Genomic DNA, 13,755 nt, shown 5'->3' with positions numbered 1-13,755 from the left:
TTCTTAATTGAATTTATACTATACATGCTTTTATCTGTACATTACTGATTATCAGTTTATTCCAAGTTATTTTTGCGTGTACAGATCATCAAGTGTTTTGGTCTTACAGAAAATGTATTGACTTACGAAAAAATGTTTAAAATTTACCTTAAACGTCATCAAGCTTCTATCTTTTTCTGTTTTTACTTCTTCATTTTATCTTTGGATACCAAACGAGGTATTTTCAACATTGTCTGATCAGCCTTCAGCAAAAGAAGTGGGTTTTTACCCTCTGGTTACCCCTCAAAGACGCAAAGTATTATGGGGATGTGAAAGTTGAGAATGGGCTGATTCAAGTCAGGGCACGGATAACTCAAAGATTAAACCCTGAAACGACCTCTGGGCTGTTCCAAGTCGGGGCATGGGTAACTCACAGAATAAATCCTAAAACAAACCAGGGCAAGCTTAATCAATTCAGTTTACGGAGCAGGGCGCCAATTAGGTAGGGCGGCGAAACGACTGGTCATTGTCTTGTTCGACGTGTGATGCATAGGGGGACTGGGAACTAGTCACGTTTTCACGCTCCGCGCCGCTACTCTTGTCCCGCTCGTCTGCTATCATCGGAAGCAAATTTTTAAAAAATTGCGACATTCAAGGTTTAATGTTCAAATCCTTCTAGTAAATCACTTTTAGTGATGATACATGGAGTAGATTTTGTCTTTTCAAAGTGTTCTCATATGGATAAAAGCTTTTGATTTTTTCATAAACTGCTGAGGTAACGGTTAAATAGAGTAGAAACAAGACGTAAGAAGCGCGTTAAGGAATCTTCTACGGTCTGTTTTCCAATAAAAACTTAAAGCACCTCTCCAAGATTCATATATGCTATATTATGATGAATCATCTTTCAAATCGTAGATTTTTGAATTGATATATTATGATATATTATAACTGTGTAATTTTTGTGTACGTCTATGTGAAATTTACAACACTATCTTAGTGCAGTGGGCAAATATGACTGATAAGAATTAAATTTCAGATCGTGCAAACAGAATTAAAGCGAGAAAGAAAATGAGCGATTCCTTGGACTCATTGTTGGTCACTGTTTCAGCAAGAGATCTTTCATGTTCAATGATGTTCGATTCTGGATGAATTAATGTCTCCAATAAGAAAGAAAGGGAATATTTTGTAACGTTTGTGAGAAAAAATCTTTCTTATCCATGTCCTTTTCTTGAATCATTTAATCGTCCTGTTCAGGGTTATGGTTATCATCATCGGTATCGTATTTCCTAGAAAATCGTGGTCAAATTTGCACAAATAAGCTCCAAACTATTACCCGCCATCATGGTTTGACCGATTTGGCCGAAAACAAAAGGAAACTCGTTCCCAGTCCCCCGCATCACACATTTTTTGCTCGGCCAGCCCGTTTCGCCGCCCTACCTAATTAGCGCCCTGTTACGGAGGGAGCCACGTGGGAGAGACAGGTTGGGCCTAGAGTTACCGAGATCTCTCGGATCAAGGGACGAGCATAACAAAGACTAACGCAGGCAATAATTGACTGCGAGTAACTGTGAAATATGTGACTATATCTTGCTCTAAGCAAGATACACACTAAACTACGTACCTTATATGAATTAAGATGCTACACAAAAGCTTCGTTTTGAGAGTGCCAGGTCGTTCCACTTCTGCACACCGCTCGACGACTACCCAACAACTTCAGCTGGAAGAACTGTACCTGTGTTTATAAAATGTACTTGTCAACATCTATAGAATAACATGATGATACAACTCATTAGTACGCAACCAGCATGCGTGAAAAGGCTAGTGAATAAACTCTACGGACGTCTATTATTGACCTCCTGTTCACACCATCAAAGTGTCTTAACGCTACTTTGAACCATTTATCAATCTATTACTAGGGCATCACTACATCATATCAAATTTTTTTTTTTTAAATTAAAAAATCGATCTAAATTATATCCATAATGAATATAACGAACAGAGTAGGCTGCGCCATTGATTACTTGGAGGGTGGGGCGACGTTTGTTTCGTTTACTCGAAGGAATGGCGCCGTTCTTCTATCTATTTGGAAATCCAGCCTGAATACCAAATAAAATAACGAACCGAGACAAGAAATATTCATATATTCCAACTAAAATTATTTGCCTTTTTGAAAATAACACTGTTTATTACGCCACACTTCTTCGCAGCTACTAAAAAGATAACAAAGTAAAACATGGTCTGTTTTTAGGTTTTATGTTTTATCTTGCAAGTGATAAGTAATTAAATGTTTTGATAGCTTGGTAAACTCGTTGTGGATGTTTTCCCTTTTTTAATTGAAAGACGGAATTACAGGTCATCAATTCTGGTTAGTTGAAAATTGCCTGGTCCATCTGGCCAATCGTCACAGCTTGATATCGATTCAGGAGCTGAATAGCCTATTTAAAACAAAGTTTCAATGCAAATTAAGATTGGTCTGGTTTTTGGTTTTGTGATCTTGGAAATGGTCAGAAATTAAAAACTCACCAATGTTTTAATCGCTTGATAAATTTTGATGTAGATTACTTGAAAGAACTATAGGTTAATTGGAAAGTGCCTGTCCAGCTGGTAAAATGGTCACCAGCTCGATATATAGATAGATTCAGGAGCTGTATGGCCTACTTAAAGGAAATTTCAATGCAACCGAGTGGTCTTTGATGCGGATGGGAAATAACGTGTTTTTGTTGTTGTTGTTGTTTTTGTTTTAAATTTCATGAAAATTCCTTGCACTTTACATAAACATTTACTTAGTATATTGAGAATAATTGAAGTATTTGAGGATAATATGACTCAATTACAACTATGAAAACCAGATTAGAGAAAATTGTTGCCTGGGCGAAGCCACTTGCAGCTGAAAAATTTTAAGGTTGAGTAAACGACGTCATTTACTCACAACTTAGATGCTGAATAAAATTGATAATTTTTAGCCGTGGAGAAAAAATGTTGCTCGTCAACTATTGGGGCCATATAGATAAGTTTAACCAATTTTCAAGGCATTTCCAATTTTTATCCATTTTCATCCAAGTGCCTCTTTATATATTTTGTCTTTCTGCTTGGCTTTTGCTCAGCTGATTCTAGCACATTTTTTATTTTTTTATTTTTGTCCAGCTCGTAAAAATAGAAACGAAAAACATTAGATTAGATGTGGTGTATTAATACATTCGAACTCAACAAGCGTTATGAAAAAAGAGGCAAAAATTTTATTGGGAATAACTCATCTATTCGTAACATGCGTAATCATATTTGGGATTTCTATTATTCGATCTGATATCAATTAAAATCCTATGGTTTTGAACACAGGACGTTCAGTCAATCTAAGCTCTGCGTCGAAAAATAAATACGAGCAATACAGGCTTTACCACAGTCAAACAAGAAAAACCCCCAAGGCACTATGTCATCTATGGCAGGTGAACACACCTGAACACAAGCCTTGGGTTTATCGACTAAATATGCTATAATGATGCCCTCGTTAAGGATTGATAAGTGGTTTAAAGAAGCACGATTACACATAGTCAAAATAAATGATTGGTCTTTCATATCTGAACAGCAGGTCATGAATAGACGCTCGTAGGGTTTTAGCCTTTTCTTAATGACTGCGTACTAATGAGTTGTAGCAGGCTGGTTATTCTGTAGAGAGTGACAAGTAATTTTATAAACAAAGGTTCAGTTCTTGCATCTGCAGTTGTTTGGTAGTCGAGCGGTGTGCAGAACAGCGAAACGCGGCGTGGCAGCTCAAAACGAAGATTTTGTTTAGCACATTAATTTGTATAAGGTATGTAGTTTAGTTTGTATCTTGTTATTATTTTTTAACAGTTTGTTTTTAATTTGGTATTTATTAGCATATGGTCATTTTTTCTTTCAACTTATGAAAGCTCTCAATTGTCGTAAGATATAGTTATGATTTTTGGTACCTCAGTCAGTCTTTCTTTTCTTTTTTGCCTGTGTTAGTTTAAATTTGTTAAAAGCCTTGAAAATTCAAATACTGTTGTTATCGTTTTTGATAGTTTGTTCGTTGTTGTTGTCGTTGTTGTTGTTTTGCTTTATAGTCCTATAGTCCCCCCACCCTTAGGGCTAAAACAAAAATTGTATATTCTAATTCAATCTGTGAGATTAACTTAGCTGTGCCCTGCCTTTGATAAGGCCATGGAGGTTGTTTCAGAAGTAGCCGTGCCCTGACTTAGATTAGCAAAGAGTTCTTCTTATACAAAAGTTTATATGTTCGACAAATGGAAATACGATTTGATTCAAGTTTCGAAGACATATAACCTTACCGTTCTTTTCGATTTGACTTGCTTGGTTTGCGTTGGTATGTTTGTTTTTCCTATTGACCAATCAGATTTCGTTGCTATGTTATTTTCAACAGCCAATGAAATTCGATAGAATTTCAGGGTTGCCCAGAACCTACCCTTTTTGTTATGAAAAGGCTTTGGGTATAAGAATGAGCTGAACTCTCGTCATCACAAGTTTTTTTTCCAGTTTCTCTTGTTTTATACTTACCGGCGTAAAACTTAATATTAAACATACTAAATTCCAATTCAATCTGGGAATTAGTTGTGCGGCCCTGGTTTTACGGTGTGACTGCACCAAACAAGGCCACCCAGACACATTTTCATACAAATTAACCAATCATGATTGAGTATTTTAACAAAAGAATCTAATATAAGATAATTTCTTATATAGCAATGAAGATGCTACGTTGGTTATTGATAACAATCCTATGGTCACGTGTCCCCCAGTTGAATGGACTCAAACGTAAGTAAGCATATACAACCTCAGTCTCCCTCGCAGCCGTCTTAGTGTCGTTCCATCCCTACGGTCCACTTTTCTCTCTGGACTGTAGGGGAATGGAACGAGACTAAAACGGCTGCGAAGGCATTATCATTCCGAGATCTTCCTCGGTTGTCGTTCCTCTCCGTCAGAGGCTCTGGGAAACCCTACAATCGGAAGCAAGGAATATTGCGACCACGTCCTCACTGCGCATGCCTGAACTCTTTCTAAGACAAGCCAAGACAAGCATGGACAAGCCTTTGGTTTTGTAAAATCTAAAAATGGCAAACAAAAACATCGATTATCCAATCAAAAGGTAGATCTTTTGTTTTTCTTAAAAGCCAATAAAATTGCGAGAATTTGTAGGGTTTTCCAGAGACTCTGACAGGGAGGAACGACAACCGAAATCTACTTGAAATCAGATGTTTTGCAAGATAACTATAGTAATACCATAGAAAATAGTATTAATTTTCAGATTGCCCGATTAGTAACGCTCTTCCCATGAGCCACTTCCTTTCTCGTGGATTTTTGTATTCATCATTTAATAGCTTGGAATTCACTGGCCCTCCAAATTCAGACCTATAAATGTTTAGTATATTGTTTTTATTTTATCCTTGTTTGTGGCGTTGATACTCAGTTCTATGTTTTGGTTCAAGCGAGTAGTATAACTGGTTCCCTTCCCGCTCTAGGATGACAGTTTTGAAAGTAAGTATAATTCCCTGACTGACGATTAAAACTGTCATGTCCTGACCCACTTCTTTTCTCGTGACTATGTTTGCTGTGCTCTGTATTCATTAGCCTGCTTTTATTGTATTACGTCATTTTGTGCGCAATGGGAATTAATTAGCAGCTCGGTTCAGCTAACTCTAGTTTTGTGCCAGATCACCAAGCGTAAACACAATCGAGTCTGCAAAGCAGGCTATGTATTCATTGTTCGGTTAGATTAAAATTCACTCTAGATCAGTTCAAATCAATACTGAATGTTTACTTTATTTATGTCTATTTTCTCCGTCCAGTGTTATCCACGCATCAGTCCCGGTTGTTTGATGTCAGTGATTAGCCATCGCACAAAATTGATTGACACACATCCGGGAAATTAGAGAATAAATTACTAGATTCCACTTTCCAAATATCAATCTTCCTCTCACGGCCAAATATTGAAAGTTTCATAGGAATATAGGAATATTAGAGAATGACAACCATACAATATAAGCTTACCATTTATTTTGGTGATTCAATTTGCCAACATGCGATTTTTTGTGGGTCAATTTCAGGTTTCGTAGTGTTTATATGTATGGAAATTTATCATTTCTAAACTTTGTTCGGGTCCTGCTGGTCGTCGTGAAGAAAATCATTCAAAGTAACAACTGAAATTGGTTTCCCAAGCATTGCTTAATTGCTTCCAAAATCCAGCTCTCTTTGAGGGCTGAAAGCAAGTAGCGATTTTTCAGGAGTTTTACCTTTGACCCAACAAGCAAAACAGTCCAAAATGACGAATTTCCAGTGATTTTTTTGATATAAGAAATCATCCTTCTACCACCATTTGTATAGCCCTAGAAACCTGGCCTCTATATTGCTCAATATCCATAATTTCGTCTCCAGATCACCCTTTAAAATGGACAAATTTGTTCGCGAACTCAGCATATATTTTGGTACTGGTTCGATACGCTATCCGAGTGGAGACTGGTACCTACATTGAAGAAAATGCCCTCGAATTTTGTTTTAAAAAATATTCTTAATCGTTTTTTCCAACTTCTTTCAAATTCTTTTGATAGTATGAAGATATTGCAGTGTGTCTTTAAAAAAGTGCTTTCCCATTCTTCACATAATCTCTCTCATTTGAAAATGACCAGAGTTGCTGGGCAATAGACCCTTTTCGAGTTCCAAAATACCGCTGTGTTTCCTGATTACAGACTCATTTACTCAGGCTTAGCCTCGTATCAGTGTCTAATTACTCGCAAATACCAATGGTAAAGTAAAGAATGCGCAACTTCAACAATACGAACACTTTGAAACTTGATGGATCTTGACTGGAACACGTGAATATTCTTCACAAAATCAAGGCTAAGCCTGTGCAAATGAGTCTGTAATCAAGAAACACAGCGGTATTTTGGAACTCGAAAAGGGTCTATTCTGTGCGATGCTCAGACTCCCCTTGTACAGCAGAGCCTTACTCCCAAATAATTTGTTTTAGTTTTGGTTTCCAAGCATTACCAATCAGCGATCGACAAGGATGTAAGTTGCGATTTTTCCGAAAACTCAGCTAAACTCGGTTTAAGTTTAAAAAGCAAATAAAATGAGCAAAATCAGTACGGCATAGAATAGAAAAAATATTATAAAACCAAACAAAAATGTATGTGTAGCTCCTTAAAGGTAGATAAACCTGATGTTCTTTTTCAGTTCTCAAAGGCAACAAACTAATTCCCACAGAAACTGCTTACTTAAATTCAGTTAATTTGAATCCTATCAAATGAGAATCCATACTTTACAACTCACTTACCAATGGGGTCTTTCATTTACCCGAAAAAACCGGAAATTCCATTTGGAAAAACCGAACAATTTTACCATTAGCAAACGAATTTCAACCGAATCGGTCCATTATCAAGAAAGTATTATATTTCAGTAGAAATTTCCATACAGTTTGTACTATATTCTAGAGTGTTCTTGCTAGAATATATTATATATAATTTCTTCCCAAACAAAAACACTGATAACAAGGGGGAAATGATTGATCGTTTCATTCCTTTGGACTTTAGACTGTGAAGGAAAAAAGATATGATTTAAGGTAACTGGCTTTTTTGGAAAAAAATTAATGCTGATTACAAATATGAAAAAAAAAAAAATGGGTTGACACAAGCTCGTTTTCGAGATAATCAGCAAGTAATGGTTGCCTACGGGAGAGTTTTTGAAGCAAAAATTGCGTCACCGGAAATTATCAGAAATAATTAAATTAAAACTAATAAGATAATAGTTATTTGCAAACTTTATAATTGCACAAATGCGGGCTAGTGAATCATCTCCTACAATACTACATGGACATTTTTAACAAAAGGACAAAGAAATACATTGATTAATTTGTCGTAATTTATCCATTTAGTGTTCATTTTTAAAATGCTTCATAAAGTCGAACAAGAATCCCTACAAAAATCTATTTTTTAGTTTTTCAAAAAACCGTGAAAACATTTGATATATTTTCGATTAAACTCATAAAAAGTATAGAGTCCGGTGCAAAATTTGAGGGTTTTGCCGCCTTGATGCCCAGAACGTGTATGGTCCTTCAATAAAATGTTGAAGGTTTTTCAGCAGTTTTGGTCCTCGCGCTTATCGTGGCATGCGGGGCTCAAACCGAACGTTCAAAAGTAGGCAGTCGCCTGAACGTGGCCCATTATCAGGGTAAAATGAAGCACTGACATAAACGCGACGAAAAAACTCACTGAAAGAATTTGGTGCTATGGTCATAAGCAAACAATAGAATATCCAGAGCATCAAATCGTTGGGAAACGATCAATGTTTTCTGTATTTTTCGTTCGCTTTAGATCGCTTTAAATGAGTTCAATAGTATTGCAGTTTTGTGTAATATTAGTTTAAAGTTCTAATTTGTATCCTGACGTAGTTTTGAGATTATCAGCGAATTTTAGAATAATGGAAGATCTAGTAAGATTGACTAGAAAACTGCAATGAAAAGTGCGCATCAAATGTTTACCCCGTCTTATGCAGTTTTCACAAGATCGCATAAGTCGATTACCCTCGAAATGTTCCTTTTAAAACTAGATACAGGGTAAAACTAAATGAGCAATGACTTTTGTGAATATATAGCTCTGAAATATAATTTCGGCCGTATCAAATCCATTGTTTAGTTTTGAGGTAAATTATGCACTATATTAAAAAAATCTCAAATATCTCATAATTAGCTAGATAGATTTTTTTCAAAAATCCATACAAATGGAGGCATCTAGCATATAATTATGTGGTACGAAGCATTTTAGTGTTGAACGCTCTGCAAGGCTAAAATTGTTCTCTATACGAAAACAAATATATCATCATAATCACGTGTTATGACGTCCGATCTCATTAAAAATTGCATCAAACATTAATTCAATCTTTATGTGACTTATGTGCAAAACAGATTTGCAATCGGATAAACCACGTTTACGCACCAGCGTTCCAAACGTGGAAGGTAGCGGTCAAGCGTGAGGGGGTCCAGCCACCTTAAACACCTTTGGAATTGTGTAATTATAATTATGAAAATGGCTTTTTTTAAAGTACTAAACAAAGCGCAATACACCAGTTTCACATTCGAAGCATACCGCTGTTTTTGAAGACTACAGACTCTTTTGCACAGGCTTAGCCTCGTTTATAAGTCAGCTATTCACAGATACAATTAAAATAGACCTTATTCCTGGTGTGAGAATGTTTTCCTAATTCAGCGTGACGAACTTCCAGGGGATTCATTTTCTTTTAGTTTTTACTCTTTGAAAAATTCATGAGTATCCCAAAGGATACGCAAGGAATAATGATGATATCCCGACGATTTTCAAAACAATAGCTCTTCATTCCCCCAGAGGTTTGTCACGCTGAATTGAGAAAACATTGTCACACCACGAATAAGGTCTATTTCGTTAGATTTCAAAACATTGGCATTGTTCAAGCTGCACAGTCTTTACATTAAAATTGACATTTGTAAATGATTTACTCTTAAGTGAGGCTAAGCCTGCGGAGATGAGTCTTCAGTCTTAAAACACAGCGTATTTACGGAATGAGAAAAGGGACTATATCTTTTGTTTTTGCTTTAAAATGGTAACAGTTCAAGGTATTCGTCTAACTGGAGGGTGGACACCTAATCAAGGATACATAGAAGTAAAAATTGAAGGTCGCTGGGGCAAGATTTGTGCTAAATCCTGGAGCGTTAAAGAATCAAGAATAGCATGTAATATGCTCGGCATGACTGGTAAAGCAAGTCCATGGTCTCCTCCGTTGATAGCAAGCCTGGAAGTAATCCTGTCTCTAAAGGAGTGTCACGGCAATGAATCTTCGCTTGCAGACTGTCAACCCCAAGATCTACGATTTCGGCAAATTCCACATATAAAATCTTTTCTTCATTTGCTAAACCGTAAATTTATTTGTACTTCGTTAGAAAAATGTAAACAAATATTTCATCTAAAGGAATACTGCTCTACGTTTTTAATAAGAGGAGTTTCATGTGGAAATCCTACAGGTAAAATCATCTTTTCATGTTTTCATGTGGTTATTTGGTTTGGTTTGGTTTGGTTTGGTTTGGTTTGGTTGGTTTGGTTTGGTTTGGTTTGGTTGGTTTGGTTTGGTTTGGTTTGGTTTGGTTGGTTTGGTTTGGTTTGGTTTGGTTTGGTTTGGTTTGGTTTGGTTTGGTTTGGTTTGGTTTGGTTTGGTTGGTTGGTTTGGTTTGGTTGTTGGTTTGGTATATTTATTTTTTGTTATATTGGCGCAGTTTTTTTTAGAAATGGATTTAAAGTTCATCACAAGATGCTATTCCACACATCTGCCCAACCTTCTCCGACAATTAATCAAGCACCAACAAAGGTAAAGACTATATATATATTTATTTATTTATTATCAAACTCATGAATAATGCATGAGGAAAACACAACAGAAATCACGACCGTGAAGAGTGTTGTAAATCTGATACAAAACTGTGTTCATTTGCATAAACTTTAAGTTGGATTTTCTTGGCCAAATTCACTTTAATTTTGAAAATTTTAGTGCAACACAAAGGAACTAACCTAGACGTTTGATAGGTCATATACAGTATTCGTGTCCGTGTTGTATCAGATATACAATCACTCGGCTACGCCTCGTGGTTGTATATCTTCATACAACATGACCACGCATACTGTATATATTACATATTGATATATGCATAAACTTTGACCCTTTTATATGTAATATATACAAGTATATCAAAAGTATATTTTTCAGAAAGCCATAGTGATAGGCAACTCGAAAAATATCAGCGATGATATCCCATAAATTTTTATATATCTTTGATATAGTATACTTGTATATATGTACGAAGAAGGTTCTTTTTTTTTTTTTGGATATGGCTGTATATATTATATACACTTGATTGCAGAAAGATTGTAGTATACATTTATGCAAATGTCTAATAAGAAGCAAGGTATCAAATGAGATGCAAAACTTAAGGTAGTTCCGGACCCGGCATCTATTTCGCGCATCTCGTTTTTTACCCTTTATTTGCGCTGTTTTGAAAATTGATTTAAATAATGTCAGAAGTGGAATCCTTTTCTATAACTTAACAAAGTATTTCGCTAATTCATGGAACTTTTGAGGCAAAAATGAAATGTTTTCAAAACATGCTTAGATTGTCATTGCCTGACTTGATCACTCTTTTGATTCAAAACAACACAACAAACAACAAACAACAATAGTTTATTTGCACTCAAGGAGGAAAGAATTACATGCAACATAAATTTAAAATTGCAAAAACACGAGCACAGCTACCTAAATAGCTAAAAAGCTAATCGAGTTAGAAAAAAGTAACAAGGATAAATAGCAAATTAAAAAAGCAGAAAATACAAATTTCATACACAAAAAATACACATGAGAAAATATACGCACTCACATGCACACAAGAGAATACGTCAATATACTAGATTAACATTCATCGAGAAAAGAATTGATCAGATGTTCTTTTGAAGCAGCCACGCCTACTAGATTTTGAATTATCAGGAATGGAATTCCAGACCTTCGCCCCTACATAGCGAATATTGAATTTGCCATAGTTTGTTCTAATTTTATGAAAGGAGTAAGTGTTTTTACTTGCTAGTCTGGTGTTCTATTGATGTACTCTTTTTATGCTAATAAAAAAACCATTAAAAGGACGAGTTAAACTATTAGTATGAAAATCGTACATAAATATAGCGTTATGAATAAAAATTAGGTCAACAAATTTTATTATATTTAGCTTAGAGAAAAGGGGAGATGAATGAGAGTTATACTGAGAAAAAGTTATGATACTAGTAATCTTTTTTTGTAGAGAAATAAGAGGTTTCAGATTAGTTAAATAAGTATTTCCCCAAGAAGTAATACCATTTGTTAACTGAACGGATAAATTAAAGTATAACACAGTTGTATTAAAATAGATGTATTTACATGACGTATTTTCGAGATGACACCAATAGAACGTCTAATTTTATGTGATATGTGTTGAACATGAGATTTCCAATTAAGACTAGAATCAATAAAAATACCAAGGTATTTAATACAATCAAGTTGCTTTATTTCTAAATTATTGATAGGTGAAAACTGGGTTGCTTTTTGAGGAGAATGGAAAATAATGAAGTTAGTTTTTTTGATATTTAAAGAAAGCCTGTTGGCAGTGAGCCAAGCAAAGATGAAGCCAAGATTTTCATTAATTAAAGATCCCAGACTCAAAAGACTTTTATTCGAGCAAAATAAATTGGTATCATCTGCAAAAATATGAAAGTCAAAGAATGTGCAGCAATTATGAAAGTCATTAATGTACAAAAGAAAAAGAAGAGGGCCTAAGACTGAACTCTGGGGACGCCATGAGTAATAACTGCATCTTCAGAAGTTATGTTACCAATTGATACATGTTGGACTCTACTATCTAAGTAAGAAGAGAACCAATCAATTGCGATGCCTCTTATTCCGTAATGCATTAGTTTCTTGATAAGGATAGTGTGATCTACAGTGTCAAAGGCCTTAGCAAAGTCAAAAAAAATCGCGCAAGACTATAGGCCATCTTTTATAGCTTTCTGAATTTTGTCAGTGATTAATAGGGTAGCATAAGATGTAGAATGGTTATTTTGTTAAAAATAGAGAGAAGGGAAATAGGACGATAATTATTGATATCAGACACTGAATCTTTTTTATGAATTGGGATGACATTAGCAATTTTAAATTGATCTGGAACACAGCCAGTTGAAAAAGAGAGGTTGTAAATCATTTCCAGTGGAGTTGACAGACAAGACTTTAAAATCTTTAACAAATACACAGGAAAACTATAGGGTCCTGCAGCTTTTGAAGATTTTAAATTAGAGATTTCAATTTCGATTTCAGAAGCAGTCACAGGAGACAAATAAAAGCTATGTGGCAAAGGATTACCTAAATACTCTTCAGGTGTAAAGTTGGTTAGAAGAATTTTATTTGCTAATGTTCTCCCAATATTAGAAAAAATGCATTAAATGATAAAGCAATGGTCTTAGGTCAGTAATAGCTTGATCATTAAGAATAAACTTTGAAGGCAGTGGGTTAGAGCCCTTTGCTTTTAAGGAGATGATTTCTTTAATACCAGACCAAGTTTTCTTGATATTTTTTGAATTTCTAGAAAAATAATCATGATAGTAATTTCTTTTACTAGTCCTTATGAGTTGAGTTATCTTATTACGATAAAATTTATACTTAGTATGGTAATATGCACTGCCTAAGTTAAGATGCTTTTGTAAAAGTTTATTCCTAATTCTCATTGAAGTTGAAATTCCAGGGGTAATCCAAGGTTTAGAAGAGATCTTAATTTCACGTCTAGTGACTTTGCGAAAAGGGACATGTTTATCAATAATCTCATAGGAAGTGTGAAAAAAGGATTGAAACAAGGTATTAATATGGGCATTAGCATTTCCTCCTTGGGGAAAGTAAAGCTTTTCATGCCAGTCAATATTGCTCATATCATTGAGAAGGGCTTCTATGTTCAGTTTAAAATAGTATCTTTTATATATATTTGTTGGCTTTTTACAGGTAGTAGAAAGCCTACACACGATTAAGAAGTTAGGGAGATGATCTGTAATGTCACATAGGATGTACCACTTATGACTTGATTTTTAAGAAAAAAAAGTTGTTATCAATAAGGGTTGCCGAGTGATTTGTAATTCTAGTCGGTTTAAGAATTTGAGGGTGAAAAGAAAATGAGCCAAGTGTATTAACAAAATTATCAGTATCAGGATGCGTTTGAAAATTTAG

At 35.1% G+C, this 13,755-nt stretch overlaps 1 long non-coding RNA gene across 1 annotated transcript; it reads left to right on the top strand.

Moving 5' to 3' along the window:
• The first annotated feature begins 3,720 nt into the window (after nucleotides 1–3,720).
• LOC148904616 (uncharacterized) lies at nucleotides 3,721–9,989 on the top strand. The gene is made up of 3 exons (XR_016118836.1): nucleotides 3,721–3,787; nucleotides 4,696–4,767; nucleotides 9,587–9,989. It is a non-coding gene; the product is annotated as an uncharacterized LOC148904616 (long non-coding RNA).
• The last annotated feature ends 3,766 nt before the right edge of the window (nucleotides 9,990–13,755 follow it).

The sequence above is a fragment of the Actinia tenebrosa genome, unplaced genomic scaffold (assembly GCF_029948245.1).
Source record: "Actinia tenebrosa isolate PJP-AT-01 unplaced genomic scaffold, QUT_ActTen_1.0 PGA_scaffold9__36_contigs__length_13948895, whole genome shotgun sequence".
Lineage (NCBI taxonomy): Eukaryota > Metazoa > Cnidaria > Anthozoa > Actiniaria > Actiniidae > Actinia > Actinia tenebrosa.
This window is presented reverse-complemented; position numbering and strand designations above follow the sequence as displayed.